Below are 23,791 nucleotides of genomic sequence, written 5' to 3'. Positions count from 1 at the left end.
TTTTTCTGACTATGAGTGAGCTGTGTGGCCTTTGGAGGTGTCCCTTCCTCTCCTGCTCACAACAGAGCAGCTCAGAGGTGATTTGGCTCCTGAGCATTTCAATTTAGGCCCCCAAAGAGAGGAGGAGCTGCTGCCCACATTACACCTTACAGCTCTGCCAAGGGGCATCTAACCCCATGTGTGCTCAGGAGGTGGGGATGCAAACCCCAAATCCCATCTCCACCTCCCTCTGCAGTCCTTTAAGGGGTTCCTCTAGTCTGGAAAACCAGTCCCATAACTACAGTAAACCCAGAGTCTCCTGAGTGAGAAACGACGTACTTGTAATTCCTCTGCAATAGCCTCATCCCACCTCCAGCAGCCCCTGGGAAGTTGCAGGCAAGAACACCTAACCTGGTAAGCAACTCCATTTCTTGGCAGATTTCCAGGGCAATGCAAAAACATTTCAAAGTATTTTTTCAAAACATCTGCTTATTGTCCTTTAATGCAAAATAGTGATTCCATACCAGTCCTAAGAACAGGCCCAGAGAAGACCTTGCTCTCTACAACTCCCTGACAGGAGGGTGTAGCCAGGTGAGGATTGGCTGCTTCTCCCAGGCAACCAGGAACAGGACAAGAGGAAATGGCCTCAAGCTGCACCAGGGTTGGACATCAAGAGGACTTTCTTCCTGGAAAGGGTGGTCAGGCCTTGGCAGGGGCTGCCCAGGGAGGTTTGGAGTCCCCGTTCCTGGAGGTGTCCGAGGAACACCTGGACATGGCACTCAGTGCTCTGGGCTGGGTGACAAGGTAGGGATTGGGCACACGTTGGACTCGATGACCTTAGAGGGCTTTTCCAACCTCAGTGGTTCTGTGATTCTCATTATTCCAAATTCATTTGCAAAAGCTCTCACACCTCTAGTCACACCTTAGCAGGTGTGTAGGCCCAAGCTCATACATTTGACAGATTTACTGCCTCCAGTGGGATCTACACCGCAATTTCAGGAAGAGGCAAGACTTCAGCCGTTACGAGAGAAAACTTTGCAAAAGCATTCCCTGGAGAGACATCCTGAAGGAAGGTGTCTCCCCCTCTTCTGACCATAGAGAGAGCTGAGTCTCCAGGGTTAATTCTAAAACTTTCAAGCTCCAAGTCCGACTCCCAGAAATTTTATTGGCCCTGCATCCCAGCACAATACTCAGACCTCACACGTCGAGGAAAAAAGCAGTCCAGATTAAATAATTAATGCTTCTGGGTACTGTTCTCCCTCTAAACTACACACAATCCCAAAGGAACAAAACCCTTAAAGAAGATGGATTGCTCTTGCTAGCACGAGAAGGAGAAATCTGACAGGGATATACTTCATCATTCTGCCAAGGCTTTGTCAAACACCTCAGCTCCTGCACTTCAGGGAGTAAGACGTGGCTTCTAAGAAGTGACTTTTATGTCAGTGAGCATGTTATTAGGGATTAATCTCACACTGGAAAACAGTCTTCATACCCTACTGCATCACCCAAAGAGTTTGGAGGCTGCTGCCTAGTGAGCTCCTGAGTTGTATCTTCCTTGTCAATCTTGTTTGATTGTAAAAACGTAAACAAAATGCAGCAAGCATTGGCCCAATGGCTCAGGACTTGCATATCTCTTCCAAAGAGAGGGAGAAAAAAGTGTTTCTCCCAAATCACAGAGTTTAAAAGTTCATGTTATCTACATATATTTTTAAAAGAAAAAGAGGAACAGTAAAATATCAGTTACTGTGCCAGTGGTGCTCCACTCTATTTCTGTTCTCCCACTTGTAGCATCTCTAAGAATACTTTAAAACCAGCCAACCAACCAAAACAACAACAAAAAGCCAACGTTGAATTGAAGCTGAACAAGAAGCAATCTGGCTGCTGGCTTGTGAGCACTCCACCGCCTGAGTTCCAGTAAGGGAGTTTATCCTCTCCGCAGTTTTGAGCCAGATCCCAAAGTACTGAACATCAGCTTTTAGCTTTTTTAAGAATTTAACTGTAAGAAAAGCTGCTGGGGAGGGCCATGCTCCAGGCACATCCATGGGATTTCACCTGTGCAGCTCTCTAAGCTGAACTTGTGTCTTTTCCTCTACCTTGCTGGGCTTGGCTCATGCATTTCTTGAGGGGAAGGCCCTGCACTGATCAAAGCATGTACTGACCTCAGATAAACAGCTTCTGTCAGTGTGGATCTATCCTAAATGGACCATTTCCCAAAGTAATTCAAGTGACTGAATTTCACTTACTCAAAACTGCTTTTAAAGAAACCTGGTTTAACACACTCCGTTTCTAAGCAACTACTGGGCAGCGCTCCTTCACTCCCTGTCAGTGTTATTCTCTGACCCTTGGAGAAAGGCTTTAAAGCAACAAAGGGCTTGTTAAGCACCAAGAATTTACTCAGTCAAGAATTCAAATCAATAGCAAGGGCAGAGCCTGACTTCAAAACCTATTTTAAAACAGAATTTAAAAGCAGTTGCATTGCCAATTGACAAGATTAGAAAGGTTTCCTTAGCAGTTGTGATTACAAAGTAATGAACTGTGCAGGGAGAGGACCGAGCATGGAGCAGGTAGGGGGCAGGGGGGAAGAAGGGGGAAACCTTCATTTGCACTGTGGGTTTTTAACCATCATGGTCACATCTCAAGGACTTGCAGAAACCAGTCTAATCTCAAAAAAGGAAAAGCTTCCTGGATATTTTTCATTTCAGCAAGAGCCTAAGGAAGCCCTCAGCAGCAGGAGATTGGAATAACTGCAATCCCTTGAGCAAAGGGAGCAGGGTGTGCTCCTCAAAGCCAGACCTTCATCCACAGCACCCAGAAGGTAGCAAAACAAGGATACAACAAAGCCTTAAGTGGGGAATGGGTTATCAAGGGTTTTATAAGGAAAGAACGAGGTCTGAAAAACAGGACCTGCAGGGTGAGAGAGGAAAGAAATAGCGAGATAGCTGAGGCCTCTTGGAAAAAAAAAAGGGGGAAAAGGTCAGGATTAAATTCTAACTCAGCTGGAGCTGATCTTAAATGTAATAGGGGGAAATGGCAGCAAGAGGAGACTTCTTTATAGCAGCAAAGTACTGGGATAAATTCACTACAGAAACTGAGAAATCTTTAGCAGCAGCAGCTCTCTGCAAAGAGGTCAGGCATCCATTCCTCATGGCAAAGCAGGGCACAGGGAATTGGGCCAGACAACCTCCCCAGGTTGATCCCAGCCCTAATTTCAAAAAATTGCACAAAAATGTAATTGTGCATTAACACAGCAAAGTCTTCTTTCCAGCTTATCAGGCTTTGAGATGCAAACCCAGCTCCTACCACTGTGCTGTGCTCGGACTCTCCCCCCCTTTCCCCGACCCAATCTCCTGAGCAACCAACAGCTCGCAAGGAGCCGGCACCCCTGGAATTTCACACTCAGCATCTCTTCCAAGCTCAACAGGTGAACAAACAGGTACTCCAACACCTCCTTCCTTTGTACTTCGGGCAGCACAGACCCACTGGAAGAAACTGGAATCCAAGGGCAGATGTAAACATGGGACTCCCGCTTGCCACTGTCTCCACCCGTTCTCCAGCTCAGCCCTGCGCTGTGAAACAAAAGACAACAAACATTTAAAAAACATCCTTGAGGTGTCTTGAGGATGCCCAGGCCTGGAAGAAAGGCCTTTCCATCACCCTCTTGGCCTTTTCCTACTCTGAGGAACTGTGGAAATGCACATCCACACCCAAGCTGGACAGCCTGGGATGTTTTCTGCACACCAAATGCCACAGTCCCGAGCACCAGGAGCCTGAAGATGCCCTGGATTGCAATTCACAGCCTCAGTGAACCCTGCACAGGACAGCCAAGTCGTTTGTGTGCAGAAGAAATAAAAGTTGCTATTTTTAGTAGTTAAAATACTCGTGGGAGTTATTGGCTGCTTACACCCGTGGGCTTCATAGGGCCTCCCATACTTATGGATTTATCAGAAGAAGCGGTTTCAAGTTCCTTCCTTTTGGAGCCCATCTCCAAATGGGAAACTTCTCACGAGTGCTCCTGAGAGAGTCAAGTGGAACTTCAGGAGCTCAGGAAAGCGAGTCCCTCCCCTGAGTCCTGTCTCACCTGCCCGAGCACCCGGTGCTTTTATACCACCTCTCTCCCTGCTTTCCACGTTCATTTAAATGTAAGAAACCTGCACGTTCTCGCTCCAGCACCAGCCGCGTCTTCCCTGCGCCCGCACGCTGCCGCCCCTGCTCAGGCGCTGCTCCCCTCGGTTGCGCTGCCCCTTGCCACGGGGCCGAGGTGGGACAAACTCCAGGTTTTGTTTCCCAGGAAAGGCTCTGCAGGGAGGTCCCGCCGTGCCGCCCGCAAGCCCCGGCCCCAGCCCCCCAGCTCCTCCCCGGCTCCGCGCCCGGACCGCCTTCACCCCGCGCAGTCCCCGCCGCCCGCTCCCGCCCGGCTCTGCTCCGGGGCCGCCCCCCCTCGGGTCTTTTCCCGGCACACGCTGCGTCGCCGTTCTCCGCTCACTTTCCACCTCGCTGCAGCCACAGCAACAGCCGCCCTCCACCATTGTCACCACAACCCGCGCCCGCCGCTGCCGCGGCCGGGAACCGAACCCGGTGCTTCCAAGCCGCTCCCGGGCAGCGCCGGACGGTACCCACGGAGCAACAGCACCGGGCGGGTAAAGCCAGTGCGCATGCGCAGCGCTGCCCGGCTCCGCCCCGCCCTTCAACACCACATGACGTAACCAGGCACAGCACTGCTCCTGCGCTTCCCTTCCCACAACACCGCGCATGCTCAGCATTGTTTCCATTTCTCCCTTAATGACCACACGACAAAGGGCTTCCCCGCTGATCAGTGCGCATGCGCAGCTCTCCTAGCGGCAGTACTGCTTTTCGACCAGCAGGTGCCACCGGCGATGTGCCCAAGTCAGTGCGCATGCGTGCCTTTCTTGGCCGCAGTACCACCTTGAGCCAGCAGGCGACACCAGCGAGTGTCCAGCAGTGCCCGCGCGCCTCCCCGCCGAGAGCGGGAGCGCCGCTCGCGGAGCGGGAATGCGGAAATGGGGCTGGAGTTTTTTCGATGTTTTATTGCATTCTCTACACAGAGCTTGAGAGAGAGAGAACTGGCAGGAGAAGGGAATGAAGACAGCACAAGTCAGAGCAGGATGGGCAGGTGGAGCCCTGAGGGAGCAGAAACCCTGAGCTAGTCTTGTTTCAGAGACTCCTGATGCACTCTGAGGCAGAAATAGGAAGACTTTTATTACTACAGCAAGATCACGCAGGGGGAGGAAAATCAGCAGGGAGGGGAAAACAGAGAGTAAAAACTTGAGAGTTTTTGGACAGGGAGGAGTAGAAATTCTCCAGATGTCTGTCAGACAAAAGCCTCTAACAGGCTCAAAGCAGTAAAACCAAAACTTACTTGCAAAGTTGACTTTTGCCACCCCCCCTCAAAGTCCTGCTGGAACAACCAGTGCAGGACCAGTCCTCACTGGTGCAGGACCAGTCCCCACCAATCCCCACATACCTTTTTTTCTTAACCGGGACATTACCGGGACAGACCGGGACACCCTGGGACACCCCGGGACACACCAGGACACCCCAGGACACACCGGGACAGGCCGGCAGAGCGGGCAGCGCTTGGCCTGCAGAGGAGCAGCTTCGGGGTGACCCAGCTGGGGCCGCCCAGTGCCTGAAGGGGCCGCAGGAAAAGATGGAGAAAGAGGATTTCCAAGGGACAGAGGGACAGGACACAGGGAATGGCTTCCCAGTGCCAGAGGGCAGCGATGGATGGGAGATTGGGAATTGGGAATTCCTGGCTGGGAGGGGGAGGAGGCCCCAGCAGAGTTCTCCCAGAGCAGCTGTGGCTGCCCCCGGATCCCTGGCAGTGCCCAGGGCCAGGCTGGACATTGGGGCTGGAGCAGCCTGGGACAGTGGAAGGTGTCCCTGCCATGGCAGAGCTGGCACTGGATGGGCTTTAAGGTCCTTCCAACCCAAACCATCCTGGGATTCTGGGATTGTTATAAATGTACTGTGGTGTTGGCTTTTCGCATGTTCCATCATTGTTATGGATGGATTGTGATGTTGGTTTTTTTCATGTTCCTTAATGTGAGAAAAGCTTTGCCTGGGTTCTGTAATGTAATGCTGTAGAATGTCTGTAGTTCTGGGTGACAGTTTGGGAAGGACGCGGGGGGGAGGGGGGGTTGTCTTTGCATTCCTGGAAAAGGAGTGGACTAGAACATCTAAGCCTGGTGATACCAAGGTAACTTTTAAGCGGGAACTGGGGCTTAATGCGCTGGGAAAACCCAAATGATCCAAGAGATACACCAAGAATCACACCTGATTGGGAAATAAGGCCAAGCTTATATCAGTGGTTTCAAGTGTTGCCTGGACAAGACCTGAGACACCTCCAATACCCTCCTTGGGGAGGAATCCTTCCACTCCAAACAGGAGGATCAGGACTATTTCGGGCTGAGGGTTCTCATATTCTGGCCTTAGCCTGTGATTTATTCAAAAAGGAGGAGGAATTGCTACCTCCAACAGTGCCATCTATGTGTGTTCACCCAGCTCCGATCCCGGGCTCGGGGCTGCTTTTCTCGATCGTGGCTTTCTGTGTGACCGATCTTTCAGCCGCGGAATAAAATCTATTTCTTTATTAAATTTAATTTGGCTGAATTTCTTTACCTCACATTCATAACAATGATGTAACATGCGAAAAGCCAACATCACAATACCATTTATAACAGAGGGATCCGCCCGAGGCACCCGCGGTGCTGCGGTCCTGGCCGCGGAGTGATCCGCGAGGGACTATTTGTGATGCGGCCCTGCCCGCGGAGGGAGCAGCGGAGGAATCACCGGTGATGCTGTGCCCGCCTGCTCAGCTGCTCTCTCTCCCTTTTCCCGCTCTCCCCTCTGCTCCCAGCGCTTCTCCTGCAAAGGGCACGGCTTTTCCTGGGCTCTTTTCCTGCCGGGCTGCAGCGAGCGCTCCCCTCAAGGAGCAGGGGCAGCTTTGCTCGCGGCGGCAGCGATTAAACAGAGCAGGCCCGGAACGATTCCTGCTTAGCCGGGCTTTGAGCACATTCCTGAGCCAGCACGGCAGCAGCGAGTGAGGCAGCGGCACATGAAGGAGGCTGCGGCTCTGGCCAGGCTGGGGAGGGGGGTTCCTCTGTAAAATAAGAACATGGAGAGACAAACCAGAAAGGGCAGGAAAAAAAGAAAAAGCCAAGACAAACTAAACTTTTTTTAAAAAATAATCCGGATCCAGAGGGACTTCTGGCTGGAGAACTTCCTGGGGAGCAATCCTGCCCCTCTGGGAGGCAATGCCAGGGCAACTCCAGCTGAAACCTGCACACAAACACCACAAAGATTTCAGATATTTGCAGGAAGCATCCACGTAGCAACTGCTGCTTAATCATTTATTCACTTTCCCATTAAATGGTACATTCAGTCCACAAGACTTCAACACCTTTCTGGTAGTTTTATTTACAGTCTGCAGCGTGTTCTGTAAAACACAGGAGTGCTCACAGACACACACACACAAACATTTAAATAAGTACAGTTTATTCCAAAGGAAGTCTACGCACTACTTTTTCCATAAAAATTATAAAAAATACTTTAGTTACTGTATTTTACCTAAACCAAGATACTTGAGAATTCTTCCACAAGTGATGCCCCCTCTCCACAAAGGGCACTCCAACAAGAAGAAATTCAGGAGACTGCATCACCAAATAAAATCCTAATGGCAACTGCTTCAATGCACCAGAAGAACAAAGAATTCCCGCTCTGCATCCAGCAATCCCTGCTCTGCAGCCTGTCTGCATCTGCTTTTGTAGGGCTTGTGGGGCTTTTGCACTCACTTCCTTCTCTGGGGCAGTTCCCACAAAGAAAGAATGACTGAATTTCTGCAGACTGTCACTCGGCAATCCTGCATTTCACACATGCAAAGGGAAACACTTTCCTTTGAGCCCTTTATTTCAAGGAGTCTCTTTTTTACTGAGCATCCAGTGAGAACAGTGCCCAGTTGTGGCTGTTATTATTTCTCTGCTTTTGCTGCATGGCAGTATTCTGCTGGAGCTCTGCAGAACACGCACTGCAGCCCTTGTCTCACTGGGGCACACCGAACTGACAAAAAAAAGGCACAAAGATGAAACTCCTAAAGCAGCAGCAGCCCCAAGTCACTGAGCTGCTGCTTCCCACCACCAACACTCTGTGTCTCAGCAAACACTTCCAACACACGAGCCAAGGCCACAGGGGAGTGAAAAGCCCAGAGCCTGCGGGCAGGACAAGCACTCCATTGATCAGTAACAAACCAACACAGCTCAGCTGGATGGTGCACTTAAGACTGGACCTGGAAGCATCAGGAAAAGCCATTGGAACACAAGCTCAGCAGCACAGAATCCATTTGTCACCAGCTGATGAGATGGGAGGCTCTGTGTGGGACACGTTGTGCATTCAGCTTCAACAATGCCACAGCTCCACAGCAGCGCTGAAAAACTTCCGCTTTTAACAGTTGGAGAGGATTTTCTCAATGGAAGTGAAGCTGTCATTAACAGAGGAACAGCTCCAGGAGAGTTTGGACAGCGCTGCCAGGGATGCCCAGGGTGGGGTTGTTGGGGGGTCTGGGTGGGATAATGAGTTGTTAATTTGCATAATTGTTCCTTAGTGATTACTAAGTAGTACTCCACATATGACTAAGTAGGGTAGAGAAGAATAGTAATTACATGAATGGTGTAACTCTCATTGGGGCTTCTAATTAGGGCTATGTACATTATAAAGAAAAATTAATAGACTTCCAGGCAGCGTTAGGGCTATGTACATGCCGGGCTCGCTGCCGTACGAGATATTTGGTACCGGGGCATGGGTAGAAGTGCCCTGAAATGCCAATTTAAACCCTTAAAACGCTGACGAAGGAAGAGCTTCATTCAACTGAATCCCTTAAAATGAGGAAATGGGGGTTTTTATCTCTGCTTAAATGGATACAATGGCAAATATATGGTTTCTCTCCTTTAATTTAATCCCCTAAAATATTGGGTAAAGAGGGGGTTTTCTCACTTTAAATCTCTCAAATGATGGAAAAGGGGGATTTTTCCCTCAGTTCAAACCCTTAAAAAGGAGGGACAGCTGGGCTTTCCTCTCAGTTTAAACGCCAAGATGATGAAAACGCAGGAGTTACCCTTAATTCAAACCGTAAAATAGCATGGTCGAGGTTTTCCTCTTCCATTTAAACTAGAAAATAATGGAAAATGAGGATTCCCTGTCAACTGATACCCCTAACAGCATAGAAAAGGCAGGGTTTCCTTCATATGATACCATTAACATCGCAGGGGAAGGGGATTCCCCCTCAATTTGAACATAGACAATTATGGAAAAGGAAGGTTTTTTTCCTCCGTTTAAACCCCTTTTCTCCTAATAACCCCTCTATTTTCTGGGGGCACTGTGGAGGTACTAAGAAGATAAAAGGGGAAAGTTGAAAGTTTCCCCCTGGCAACCCTCATGCTGCCCTGCCTGCTCAGGTTCCCGGGTGCATCTGGCTGCTCCCTAGCCCCTGCTGGATGCTCCCACTGTCATTCCTGGGGGGATGCCTCCATTGGCCCCTCCGGACTAGCAGCTCCCTGTGCAGGTGTGCCGGGGTAACCCTCTGAAAGCAGCTGGTCACACCTGAAGCTGCCGCACCTTGGAGCGGGGCGGGGGTGAAGTCGAGAAAGGTCCTGCCGGTCGTTCCCTCCTCTACACGGGCTACTGTCTGTCCCTGAAACACCGGGTTGCCGGGCTTTCCTTGCCGTGTAAAAGAACCGGCCTTGTCGTCCTGGTGCCCGTGGCCAGAATTGGGATTCCGCCTCCAAAATTCCCTATGTCCTAGCTTTGTAATTACCAAGGAAATTTCCCACAGATCATAAGCGATTACTGGCAATTTTTCCTCCGCAATCATTACTGAATTGTGTTTCTGTTGAAGTGCTTGACGCATCCCTTCGGGGGCCGGGGGTTTGGCCGGGTTTTTTATAGCTAATCCTGACAGGCCTGGACCGAACCCGACACCTCCATTGCTGGTGTACCCTGAATTTCAGTGAAATATTGATATACTACTCAGTCTTTCCCTGTCCATCCAGGGAGCAGATTTACTCCATCTTTTGTTCCCGACCGCAGCTCTCCTGCCCAAATGGCTGTTCTCACAGACACAAACTAAGCAGAAAACTACAAGTGTTTCCTTTAAAGTAAAATTCTTACTACATCTGACTAAAAAATCAAAATAAATGCAAGTTTTGGTGGTCATTGGGGGAAAGCTTTTCAGAACAGAAAATACCCATTTTGGTAGCACAGATCCCATTTTGATGGTAATGCGTTCTTTTGGGTTTGGAAATCCTGCCCATATAAGGTATCCGAAAACTGGTATTTTGGAATTTGATATTTTGAAATTGGGACATTTTGATATTTTGGAATTTAATATTCTGGTATTTTGAAATGGAATTATTTTGGTATTTTGGAACTTGGTATTCTGATATTTTGAAATTAGGTTACTTTGCTAGTTTGAAACTTGGTTTTCTGGTATTGTAAAACTGGATTACTTTGGTAATTTGGGACTCGGTAATCTACTTTTTTGAAACTGAGTTACTTTGGTGTTTCTGAACTTGGTATATTGAAACTAGGGTAGTTTGGTATTTTGGAACCGGATTACTTTGGTATTTCTGTACTTGGTATTCTGGGATTTTGAAACCTGGATTTTTGATATTTTTAAACCTGGTTTCCTATTATTTTGAAACTAGGTTATTCTGGTATTTTGGAACCTGATTTTTTTTTTTTTTGTATTTGTGTAGGCTGTTTTTTTGGCATTTTGTAACATGGGCTTTCAATTTAGTATTTTTGTAACCTGTGCTTGGCAGGAGACTGTGGCATCCTAGTCCAGGCTCTCGACTTCATTTGCCTTCTTCCACTGCAATTATCCTCTCACGAGAGCTGTTAAATCGCAGACTGTACTATGAGACACGCTTCCCAAAACAGAAATAAATTCCAGCTACGGAAAATCTCACTGCCACATTTAGAAACACTTCAGCAAAGACCTTGGAAAAAGGAAAGGTGATGTGTGATTACCCAAGGCCCCAGGAAACTGAGGTGAAGGTGGGGAACAAGCACACAGCAAACAGCTTCTACTGCTGCTTGCAGGAAAATGCATGACAGCAAGGGCTGTCCCAGCTGACCCGGCCCTCGTGGGCAGCCGTGTCGCTGAACAGCATAATCCATTGGGTCCCACTCTGCTATTGTAAAATACTGCAAACTCACTTGTACAGTCCTTTCTAGCCAGGGAGTCCTGTTCCCTTGCTGTTATCTGGCCTTCAAAGAGCTGAGTGATCCCAGATCACTCACAGGAGCAAAAATTAATAGACTTCTAAACACATTAAGTCAGAATCTGAAAGAACAGATGGGATATGATGTACCTTGTGCAAGGATATCTTTGTTCCACAGTCAGAAGTTTTCTCTGTCCCTGCTCAGTAAGGTCCAACTCAGACTTCATATGCATTTTTAGCTGGTTCCTAGGGTCCTGTTGGCATTTGAGCACCTCAGCTTTTCATGAGTCTCTTAGTTGGAGAGGAAAGCTAAAAGAGATGCTCAGGTGTTCTGTCTGGATGATGAACAACCTGGTCTCAAATTTGTGCTAACTTAGAAGCACCATTTTTGCCTTGGGCCCGGACTCCAGGGTCAGCAGTGTTGGGCAGAGGGTCTTCACCCACACTTAGGAGAGTCAAACTTTTGAGCTGTACTTGAGGCAAACACCTGATTTATTGCTTGGTTAAAAAAATTTACCTCCCACAGTGTCTGGCAGGGCTGTGTGCCGATGAGGTTAGCAAGTCAAATCCAGGGTCTGGATTTGAAAGAGCTTGGTAAAGAGTAAGATTCATAACTGTTGTAATCACACAGACTAGCAGTGGGCTGATTAAGTTCTTCATCTTGGAAGCAGAGCCAACCTGTTAGTGTCCAGCCAGCCCTGCAGTAGCTGGGAGGTTGGTGATTTATGCGGTGGCGGTTCACTTTTCCAATGATTTTCGGAAAGCTGGTCCCTCAGCTGAGGTTATTTGCACCTGGAGATGAGCACAATCAGGTTGGTGGTGGTGGTGCATTGTTATTCCTGTTTGTTTGCTCTGGTGAACATATCTGCCTGATCTCAGGAAGTGCAGGGAAAGGAAAAAAGGGGATGTGAGAATACTCAAAGCATCATTATGGATGCAAACATGAGGACGGCCCATGCAGTCCGTGATGTGAAAATGAGTATGTATTAACTAAGGGATGCATGAAATTCCAGCTAGCGGGGTAGCTGCGGAGATCAGCCATGCCTAGGGAAGTCTGCCATCTCCTCTTGCACCCTGAAGTACTTTCTGTACCCACCGTAACCCTGATTTTCTTTCCCTGATGTCGCTTTAGCAGGTGCACTGCAGGCAGCTGGAGCACTGCTGGTGCGTGTGGCCTGATGTGTTTTTGCGGCATGGGTTGTTGGATGCTATTTTGAACCCTACGATCACCTTAACATGTGAACTAGAAATGAAAAGTAAGATTATTTTTTTTGTAGTAGTCGCAGTAATGTTATCCTCTGGATAAAACTTGAGGGTTGTGATTGGTGAAGGCCATTACAGAGTGTGCGTGTGGACTTAAGGGGAATAGGGAAGGAGGAGCCCCAATCAAGGCTGTAGGACACCTCTGGCTTTGTGGCTTTGTGGCTTTGCAGGGGCTGAATCTGAGCGTGATGGGTGTCAGCTTTGTGTGTCACGAGCCCTCCTCCCACATCTCAATCCTACCAGCTCTGTCCAGCCCTGGGAGCAGACGGATGCCCAGTTTCTTAAGCACGCGCCTTGTGAATGGGCTCCCTCTGGTCTGATCCTTTCTGTTCCCTGAAAGGAGGGGAGAAGAGCAGGGAGCAAGATGGATGACGTGGGGCAGAAAGGAGGGGAAGAGGAGACAAAGCTATTTTGAGGCATTGCAGTAACACACAGGAGACAGCAACCCCTCCCACTGCACCGTAGCACAGTGATCTCAAAGGTAGAGCGGAAACACTCCCAAAGTAATGTTTTCCAGAGCATTGTATTTAAGGAAAGCCGTCTCTTCCAAGTTTCCCAGAGCAGCTGTGTCAGTGAGGACATCACCTGGGCTCTGTCCCCGCTCTTCCCCCGTCTGGGGGAGCGGAGCCGCTGCCAGTGCGGCCCAGCAGCTGTGGAGGTGTGAAACGCTGACGCACCAGCTGCCAGCACCATTTACATCAGTGAGATTTGTCTCTTAGGACAATAATGGACGTAGGACAAATGACAATGGTGAGCTGAAAGTGCTATTACTCATTATTGAAACTTTGGATTGCTCTCTGGCTGGTGCTAAAACTATAAAGCCGGCAGCCAGCGGACAAGCCCTCAGTAACCTCTGCCACTGAACTAAAAGCTTTTGGAGGGGGAACAGAAGTGCTATAAATCTTGTGGGTGACATTTAACATTTGTCAGAGAAACACTTTGGACTTATTTTAATCTCTTCATTTTGGAAAGTTCATAATAACAAATAACGGGTGCCTTGAACCTGGCTGGTGAGTCCCCCATCTCTACCAGCTCCAAATGGAAACTCGAAGTGGCCCCTTAATAGAAAGGGCAGCTCTGTTCATTGCTGCCTCTCGTGCACTGTGTGGTCTCCCAGCCGCTCCTAAATGGATACCGTCCTTGCAGTGTTTACACGTGCTGCCTGTTATTGCAATGACACCGGAGCCTGCAAATGTTTTAACTTGATTTTTTTTCAAAAAACTGTCCATTAATCTTCCTCAGTGCTTGGAAGGAAAGTAAATTATTTACGATGCGGATGTTACAGGGGATTGTTTCTGCATTAACATTTCGTTTGGGAGTGTTAAATCTGTCTCTCGTGATAAGTTAGGGATTGGGTTTATCAAGTGACTTGTCCAGAGACAAATCCCATCCAAGCACACTTCTACCAGCGCCTCTTCTTCTGCCCGGGTGTTTCCCTGCCGTGAAATGAGTGCCCCATGCTCCAAGTGAAACAAATGCAGGGCCAAGGAGAATAACCTTATAAAGTGTATTTTTTAAGCTGTAAATTTTGCTACTCACCTAAATGAGAAGCAGTCTCAGCTGGGGGAAAAAAAAAAGGGATTTTATGCTAACTTCTCACATAGGGCTCTGTCGATGCACTGCCATTAACATGCCTGCTATTTTTGGCGGGACTTATTCTGGCCATGCTGATCTCCTTGATGAGAGGCTTTACTGGTAGATAGATCAGTCAGTGCTGCCCTAGAACAGGTTCTCAAAGAGTTACTAAACCTAATTTTTCATGAGTATGCCAGAAGAAAAGTGACCTTTTTTATTGTCCCAATGGTATCCAAAGGGAAGATGTGGGGACGATTTTCACAACAGGACAGGACACAGCCGTAAGCTGTGCCATGGAAGGTTCACGTTGGGCATCGGGAAGAATTTCTTCACAGAAAGGGTTGTTAAGCATTGCACTGGGCTGCCTGGGGAGGCGGTGGAGTCCCCATCCCTGGAAGCGTCCAAGGAACGACCGGAGGTGGCACTCAACTCACTGCGGTCTGGTTGACAGGGTGGGAATCAATCACAGGTTGGACTCGGTCTTGGAGGTCTTCTCTAGCCTTTATGATTCTGTGTATTTGTGTTTCCTGGGCTTTCCTTGTCACTGCTCGTCCCAGACCCTTTCCAGAAGTGAAGGGAGCAGGCTGGCGTGTGATCAATTAGAAAGGGACTGTTTTCCCAAGTCCAGGTATTAGACTGAGTTTTAGAAATACATGTAACTGCTGTACTAAAATTTTTTAAAATGCCACCAAAGTCCTTCTGCAAACAGCAGAACGCTATCCTGGGGAAAGCTGTTCGAGGCAGGACATAAGCTAACAAATTCCACCTCACATTTCTGAACACGGTGTGCGTCTGAGCGGTCAGGGAGTTGCAAATACTCGGGCTTTTGGAGGAACTGGCACTGCCATATGCAGAGCATTGGGATATCCAGGCTGACTCTGGCTGTCCTCAACATGCTTGGGGTAGTGATTTTCCCTCTCTCACCTACAATTAGCCTTCCCATGACTGCCACGACAGAGCCGGTTGCAAAGTGCTCTGAGAGCATCTGCTGAAAAGCATTGGATAAACGCACTGTAGAAACAGCACATACTTAAACCTTGCCCACCACCACTTCCCTGCTCCATGTAAATGTATATTTGGGGGAAGCGCATGTACAAATAAAAGCCAAACTGTGATACTGAGGTGCCTGCAGTGTGTTCTCCAGAGAAGAAATGTTTGAACAGTAACTTGGAAAGAAGAGGTTGGGAGCCTGCAGTGGGTTTGACCAGAGAGATGAGTCTGTTACTGGGAATATTGATTGTCTCAGAGGTTCAGTGTTGCCAGCCAATCTGCACATACGGTACATGCATAAGATTAAACATGACACCTCTGTCAAACGAATCCCTGGGTACCATTTAACTAACGCCTAAAGCAGCTGCTTTTGAAAGATTACCTTCAGGCACAGCCCACCCAGGCAGAACAAGATCATCACCTTAAGCACTTTCCAAGTTGCCGACAATTGGAAATTCTTGCCTTGTAGCAATATAATCGCACAATATTAGTGGAAGTTGAGAGGGCATTCAGCACCTGATTGTGCTCTCTGGCTCTGCGGGGGCTTCACTGGTTTTACTGATGTCTCCGTGTACAATCGCATGTCCCTGGGTATTTGGTGTCCTTGAGTCTCTGAGCTGCTGGCTTGAGATTCGGTTGTTGGTTTGCAAGTAGAACTTACTGTGAATCAAGATTTTGGGCTACTCTACGTTACTGTTTAAATAAAAATTGATCACCTTTTTATAGAATATTCTTATAATGACAACAGGAGAGGAATTAATTTCATTTCTCACTAGGAGCGATAGAGTGAATTAAGGATGTGTATCCCTGTTCAATAACGAGCAAGTTTTGTGTGAGCGCAAGAAACTTCTTCCCATACTGAGGATACTGTCAGTTTTCTTTTTTCTGACTTCTCCTCAGGCTTCTGCTTTCTAATTGTTAGTCAGCACACAGGAACAGGTGCCAACAGGGAGTAATAGCAGAAAATGTATGTTTCTTTTTGGCAAGGATATTTTTGTACCAGATCTCCTCTAGGATGGGGCAACACACTTCAGCCCTCACTTCTCTGTAGCTGACAAGGGTAAGATGGGTAGGGGACAGAGCCATTTACTGTCCAGTTCATAGCTCCACTGTCACACAGCTGGGTGGCTGGAGACTGCTGTGTGTGCTGACCACAGGGATCAGCTGCTTGGGTCTCCATTTCTGAGCTTTGTGCATCCCTGTAACTGGAGGATGTGGGAGAGGCAGGGGGAGAGTATCCAGCCACCTCTCTGTTCTAGAAGTCACCTATTAAATTAATAACCTGTTTCATCTCTGTACATCCAATGCCTATCCCTCTATCTAATCTCTCCACCTCTTTTGGTAAATCATCCTTCTGTTGGAACTGCAGCGTTCTTCCTAGGAAAAGGGTGAGTGGTGATGGGTGGTAAACTGAAAGCAGAAAACAGATCACTCATGAGATGGCTATTAGTACATTTGCTATTAGAAGTCAGATGTTCCTTAGAAGTCCCTTAAACACTATATCCTGATTACAAGCTTGATAGCAATTCATGCTGTTTATGGTTCTTATTAAATGAATCTGCTTCTCAACACCAGTTTTGAGCTAATGGAAGACCATCCACGTGATGGAAAGTTCTGCTGTCTTAGACTCCGACTCCTCAACGTGGATCTCGCTAGGAGATCAGGGCTTACCCTGCAGAAGATTTATATGCACCCAAGAGCTTTAGGAGCATAAATCCTGTTGACCGATCAGCACAAACTCCACAATGTGCCAACGCCTTCGGCAGAACACAACAACCTGCCCCACATCTGTGGGCAGAGAGCTCATTTCGAAGGAGCTGGTGGCCATAAATCCTCTAAATACTTTCGAAAATCTTTTACAGAGTTGTTGAATGGACAAAACAGGTTTGTGGGCTGCAGGGAGCAGATGTATTCTGCACACATCAGAGGTGTATTGGCTGCATCGTGACCTCACGAAACTGCTGAAGCTGGCAGCTCTTCCCCTTTTTCTGGCATGGGTGCAGCTTAACGATAGATTCTAAGTTTGTTGAGCTACTGGAGTAAAACGCACAATAGGGCCGAAGATATATAGCTTCGGCAATTGCTTTGTGCCCTTTGCCTCCCCTGCAAGCTCCTGTCTTTTATCCTCCACCTGCTCCTGCCGCTCTCCTGCCACAGGTGGTGAGAACGGGGCCAGGTTTACGAAGGCATCACCTGACTGTGTCAGAAGTGACACATCCCAGCGCAATCTAGAGCTCCCTGTGTCCTGAGCCTCTGATGATTATATTTATATTCCAATCATGCTGAAAAACACAAACATAACTTCTGTCTGACCTTCTCTATTAAACCATGAGGACTTTTTTTCTGCTAGGATTTCTAATATCTTGACATACACCGTATTTTGTCTGGTGGCATTTCCCCTGCTGCTCTTCTTATTATTTCCGTGGCCAGGCTATGCATTGCAAAACTCTCAGCTTCAGCAAGGTTTAAGAGTGCCTTGAGAAGGTACCCACCTAATTCCTGCTCTTACCTTTTGTTTCTAAAATCAGGCACTTCTCATGAATTTTTCCTCTGTTTATGGAACTATGTTCAATGTTATCAACAAAAACCCTTCAAAACACACTCATGCAAGGGAAAGTGGGTGTCTTTTGATCAGATTTTTCTGCACCCACATAAATGACTGGTGGCAGAGGGTGGTGGAGAGCCCACCCTAACCCTCCTCTTTCCTGCACTGATGTGCATTTGAAAACTGGTGTGAGTACATGCTGCTCTGTTACTGCTGGTTTCATCTATGTCTTCTCTTCTGGACTACTAAAGACCTCTTGACATCGTGCTGGTACAGGTCAGACTAGGTGCCGGCTTCTTCCTCGGTACAGCTGTTGTCCGGCCTCTGGGGCCCAGGGTTGAGCAGACATGCAGTGTTAATGAAGACATCTGTCTACATGAATATCACCATGCAAATGAGGCCTTGACCTGATTTCCTTTGGACTAGAAGAAATCTCAACACTAAAGTTTACCAGCTTTGCCCAGTATCTGAGGGGGAGGAAGGCAGTCTTTTTCTGGATTTGGGGGTTCCCATCCTGCACTGGCCTGGGCAGTCTCGTGTGAACTATGTTGTTTGTTGATTCTTGTAATTAGTCCCATTTTTTGAAGCTGGTGAAGTCATCAGCTTCCATTTGAATGTGTTACCTCTTCTGTTCAGATCAAACTCTTTTAGAAGCTATGCATAATTTATGGACTGGTTATACCCACTTCCGAAGAACAAACGAATGAGTGGAATTCCTTTGTAAGCTGGGTCATACATACACTAGCACCTCTATCAGAGTAGGAGGCATGAAACCTTCTCCTGATATAAACTGCTGTATTCAAGTTTGGCTGAGAAGCTATATTTGACCTTGCAGCTTATGCTGTCATATGTTGGGACGGTGCAAGTCGGGTAAGTAGTGGTGTTGCAGTGTTTTCTTGTATATGAGTGTATTCAGATACCACTGAACGTTATAGATAAGCCTGGCCTAAATTGCTGGTGCTGTTATGTCAGCAAAGAGCATGAAATGCCTGTCCTACCTAAGAGTGCTGTGCTGGCAGGGCTCCTGGTGCAGGGGAGGGATTCTAGCTCAGGTCTGTGCTGGGAACTCTGACTAGTGCACGCCTTGTCTGCTGCAATAACAAGAAAATTGCGTTTGTTCAAGCCTTTAATTAAACACTTAAATCAGGCTTTGGTAGGTTTGTTGCTTTTGCCTGTTTTCCTGAGGCAGGGGAGAGGGAGTGTGTTACTACACCTGGGGACTGCACTTGACAAAGTTAGCTTCTGAACCAGCCCAAACTGAGCACTTTTCCCCATCTGATGTTGCTCCGCTGCCAGCAGACTCTGCACTGCCCCAGAAGAGCCACAGCTATATGGGATGGGCTTCCCTACGCCACATACGCCTTCACACTGCAAGACAGTCGGAATGGGAGTTGCCTTTTCACACGGACCATCCTTTTGCATATCCTTTGCAGGAAAAGAGGATCCTTATCTGTGGTCTCACTGGCGGTGTCCAAAAGCCCTTTAGAAATTCATCCCTTCTAGAGTCTCTACAGGCTCTTCTGACTTTTGCATGGCCACTGCCCTCTGCAAGGTCCATTCCAGGAACGTTTCACTGCTCTGGACTACCATAGCCCTGTGGCTTGAGTGTTCCTCATGCATTTAAAATATCCTTTATGGCTGTTAGGAAAGAGAAAATTAAAGAGAATGGCACTTAAAGGACATCAAAGATACAAAGGGCCTCTTTATCCAAGAGACATCTCTGCATTTGGGGCAGTATTTTACCTGGTTAAATGGCTTCTTTTAGAGCCCTTAAGTACACCATTGCGCCAGCTAAGTATGGATTTTTAATTAAGCCCCCTCCCTCCTCCTCTCTTTTGCACATCACTATAATTTTAGAGGTTAAGAAATCCCCTTAATACCTAGTGAGAGGTTTAATGCTCTGTGCTGTTTAAAGAGCCCCCCAACCACTGTGCTGTATTAATAGCTCTGAGATTATAATTTTTACAGTCTTCTAGGACTGATGTCTGGTGTTAACATTTCACGATCATGTCAAAGGAACAGGGGGGGATGGGAGCTATACCTGTCAGCTGATGTTTTAACATGTGGCTTTAATCTTTTTAATTTACACACCTTCATAGGAAGAAAAAAACCAAACAAAACAAACCAACAAACACCTGGCAGAACTCAATACACAAGCCTTTTTTTTCCTGGGGAGGGTGAGTGGCTCCCACTGCTGCAGCGTGGATATTCCTCATTCACAGCAATGGAGCATCACTGCAGAGCCCCGTGTCAGGCCGTAGCCATGGGGGTCTGGGGATACCTCAGTGACAGATGAATGTGCAGCAGAAGATGACTTCAGATCTTTCTGTTTGTGTAATTCCTACATCAAGTTAAAATCTGAGTAAGGTTTCCATAGTATCAGGGTTGTATATTATTCTGGCCACGTGTGCATTTAGAAAAATACACAAAAACTGGCAGAGTACCATGTTTTGACAAACAAGACTGAAGACAGAATTCTGCTCTTGCTGTGGATGAGGTTTTGTGTCTAAGAGCACCATTGCTAGCTGTGGTCATGATCCAGGAGAGATGATTCTGCCATCCTGGGTCAGACTGGATCATCTCCTGCAGTGATTGGTAGTGGATGTTTAGGAAAAATAGAAGGGAGAGGGCATGTGTGTGGTGCTGCTTCAGAAACACTCTCTCACAAGCCTTTCCTGCCCAAACCCAAGGCTGCCCTTGCATCTGCCCCAGCCATTTCTCTGGCACTGCACTAATTAAGGCTGTCTCTTCTCTGCGTGTTGTGACATCCTGAGGTCAGTGATGAGTCCTTGAACCACGTGTGTACATTTCATGAGCAGTACATTTAATGAACAGTACATTTTCAAGCTGACCCAGCCAGTCTAGAAACTCGGTGCTTTGCTGCTGTCTCCACTTTTCAGTCATCACTGTGCAGATTTTTGCAGCAATGTGCCCTGGCAGCAGCCCTGGGGAGGGCAGGTAGCCCTGGACCTGAACACCATGTATTGGTCCTCTCCCTACAAAAATGAAGACTTGTATAAAATACATATTAATGCTGAAAAGCACCAGGGATTTGGGTTTTTGCCTTCCTCTTTACCCCTTAACCCCCTTGTGTACAAGGCCTTTGGGGTCTGGCGATGCACACCCTCATTTTGTGCCCTGCAGAAGCATCTCTGCTTTACTGTTCCCCTCCAGCTGGTCTGAAGTCAGACGGGTTCTGTCTGCTCATGCTGCAGACACCTCCACTTTGTTTTGTGGATGTCTTTAAAGCCTGAGTGTGTGCTTTGCTGGCAGAAGTTGGGCTGGGGCTGCAGCCACACACCCTGGCAGCAGTGGCAGCCCCTATGTCTCACCCCTGTGATCTGGGCTGCCGTTGACAAGAGCCTCCGCTTTGAAGGAGCATTCAAAGCCTCTCGGGGCCAGTCGGGAGATGACTTCAGACCTCTCCAGTTTACCACACAGCATTCGGTGGGCAAAGATCCTTTCATTAAAACTGATAGATGACACATTTTTGCAATATTTACAATTCAAAGTGTTCTTATCAAAGTGCTGGAAATTAGGATGTTGATGTGAGATAAGTGCTCCTTTCCCAGCGTTCGCACCAGAAGAGAGCGTGCAATCCGCTTTCCCTTTGTGTACCCCGTGTCAGTTGCAAGCATTTCTACATAGCTAATGCCTGTAGATAGATTTGCTGACTCCTAATGTCAGCAAATCCCACTGTGATTAGGCCTTGAGGTGACAAAACAAAACCTTGACTGTTACAAGATAGGTAGCTCAGTGCTGAGATAAAACCTAAAAATAAACCCCCGTAGCCTTTTAATGGAACTGAGCACAGCACAAAATAAATTTTTATAAGTTGTTAGGTCCTCGCAGCAAAAGGGAGAACTATAAAATCCTGTTTGATGGCTTTTTAATGGCAGTTGTTTCATTTAAAGCTTTTAGTGAAGCAGGTTACATGGCAAAAGCAGAATAATAAACAGTAAGAGAATGCATTCACCCTGTGAAATGACCACGATTAAACATTCAGCGGAAACTTGGGGATACCAGCTCCAAGTTGTCTGCTTAGGCTTCCATCCCCAGCTTTCCAAGGAGTACAGCTCTCATCCCTAGTCATGTCCCCCTGGTTCTGTCTTGACCTTCTCAGAATCATAGAATGGTGTAGATTGGAGGGGACCCTAAAAATCATCTTGATCCATCCCCCTGCCATGGGCAGGGGCACCATCCACTACACCAAGCCCCATGCAACCTGCCCTTGAATGGGGCAGCCACAGCTTCTCTGGGCAACCTGCTCCACTGTCTTACCAACCTCATTGTAAAAATACTCTCTCTTTTATCTAATCTAAATCAACTCCCTTTTATTTTAAAGCCCTTACCACTTGTTCTGTCAAAACTTGCCCTTCACCTTGGTCCACTTTATAACTGTTTTCCTGCAAACAGTCTCCAGAGCTGAGATTTCTCTATGGGATATTGCCCTGTTGCAGCACAGTAAAACGGTCTCTCCCTGGTTTTGCTGAATCAAACAAGAGGTGCGTGAGGTGGGCTCAGCACCTTGATCTTCCTGATTCAGGTCTTGCTCTGGACTTGGCAGGTGAAATTCAAGCATCAGCAATAGCTGAACTAATAACAAACCTGCACGCAGGGATTTCTCACTCTGTGCAACCCTCATGCCTCCGATGTTGTGAAACCACGTGCCATGGAAAACATACACGGTTCGTACATGAGGAGACAACAGGCAAGGCAGGAACTGTCTCTTGCAGCCCAAACCCCCTCCAGCCAAAATGAAGGGTGGGGAAAGGAGTGGCTCCTCTGAGCATCTCCTGGTCACCAACAAGCAGCGTTGGGTGGTTGTGTTTTGCGTGTGGGAATCTCCAGCACTTGTCTGGGCTTTCCTCCTGCTCGCTGTGCTTTAGGTGCCAGTATGGTGGGGCCAGCTCAGTCTCTTGGGGTGATGCCAGGAAGAGGAGCCCTTCTGAGAGGGGGTTTGGAAATTCATGTTCCTCTCCATGTGAGCTGAAGTGGGCTTTGCACCTGGTTTGAAAGAGAAGACTGTGATGAGTCCAGCCCTTCTTCCAGCAGAAGACTGCTCTTGAACAGTTAAGAAATAATACTCTTTCACCGGGGCTTTGTTTAGAAATGGACTTGGCTTTGAAGATATCATAACACTGATACTGGATATAAAGAATGAGAAATGTCTGTGAATGCTTCCCTAAAATATTTATAAGTGATATGCTGGAAACCCTACCCACCTCTCTTAACTATTCCCATCCCAGAGATGTCATAGGCAGCTTTGTCCTGGTGGTCACAGGCCAGCTGTCTCTGCTGGATGTCAGGGGAGGATCTTGGTGCAAAACATTTTCCTTACAGTCATCAGGAAATTCCTTCAGCTTGATTATAAATGTTGGACCTAAGCTTTTTGACAGCATCCTTTTAATAGAAACCAACCTTCTACCTGAGTCAAGTAACAATTTACTCTGGGTAGTTAATGCCATTGGAAATGCTTTCTTCTTTTTCTTTGTCTTTTTCTTTGAAGAAACAGAATATGAGAAGCAAATCCAAGCTCACATTTTCCATTGATCTCAGATCAGAGACACAAACAGCTGGGATTTTAATATCACACTTTACAGCGATGTAATCAAACTGAATTTCTGAAATCAATTTCTTCATAACTGACCTTTCCAGATGAATGATATGTTGCTACACTGCTCCATAGACAATCATTTCCGATGGAAAGACTAACCATTCAGATCACTTTAATTAATCTTTCTCCATTCTGCACTCACCCAGTGGGCTCACAGCAAAGTTTAGGAGGCAGCAGCTCAGCTGTTGAAACTCATCACCAAACCAGAGATCAGCGATCAGTACAGGGGAGAAAATGTCTTTCTAGGCAATACAGAAAGAATGTACATACACAAAGAATTCTTTTGAGTCTACCACCTTCTGTGCTGTCACCCTCTTTACCACCTGGCCACAGCCTCAGGACACAACCATCTGCTGATGGTAGGGGAGTCATTCTCATAGGAATGGACAAGAAAGTGACAAACAGTGCTTGGTGGCCTCTTAACATGAGCGTGAGAGAAAAATGGATGAGCTGTGCAAATGAAATGCCATGTTTATGAAAAGTTGATTTTTAATAACTGGCTATGGAGGGTGGTCAGCAGCTGGAAACGTATTACTGGGATCCTTACTATGTGTAAACACAAACCCGTAGTATGGATAAACAGTAACA

At 47.4% G+C, this 23,791-nt stretch overlaps 1 long non-coding RNA gene across 1 annotated transcript; it reads right to left on the bottom strand.

Annotated features, from left to right (window-relative positions):
• Positions 1–450: 450 nt before the first annotated feature.
• LOC121661693 lies at positions 451–4,765 on the bottom strand. Its single transcript, XR_006015068.1, has 2 exons — positions 4,463–4,765; positions 451–3,991 (listed from the first exon to the last, which is right to left on the bottom strand). It is a non-coding gene; the product is annotated as an uncharacterized LOC121661693 (long non-coding RNA).
• Positions 4,766–23,791: the final 19,026 nt, after the last annotated feature.

This window comes from Corvus kubaryi, unplaced genomic scaffold, assembly GCF_017639235.1.
Source record: "Corvus kubaryi isolate FWS band 111438036 unplaced genomic scaffold, C.kubaryi_AGA036_p1.0 37187, whole genome shotgun sequence".
NCBI lineage: Eukaryota > Metazoa > Chordata > Aves > Passeriformes > Corvidae > Corvus > Corvus kubaryi.
This window is presented reverse-complemented; position numbering and strand designations above follow the sequence as displayed.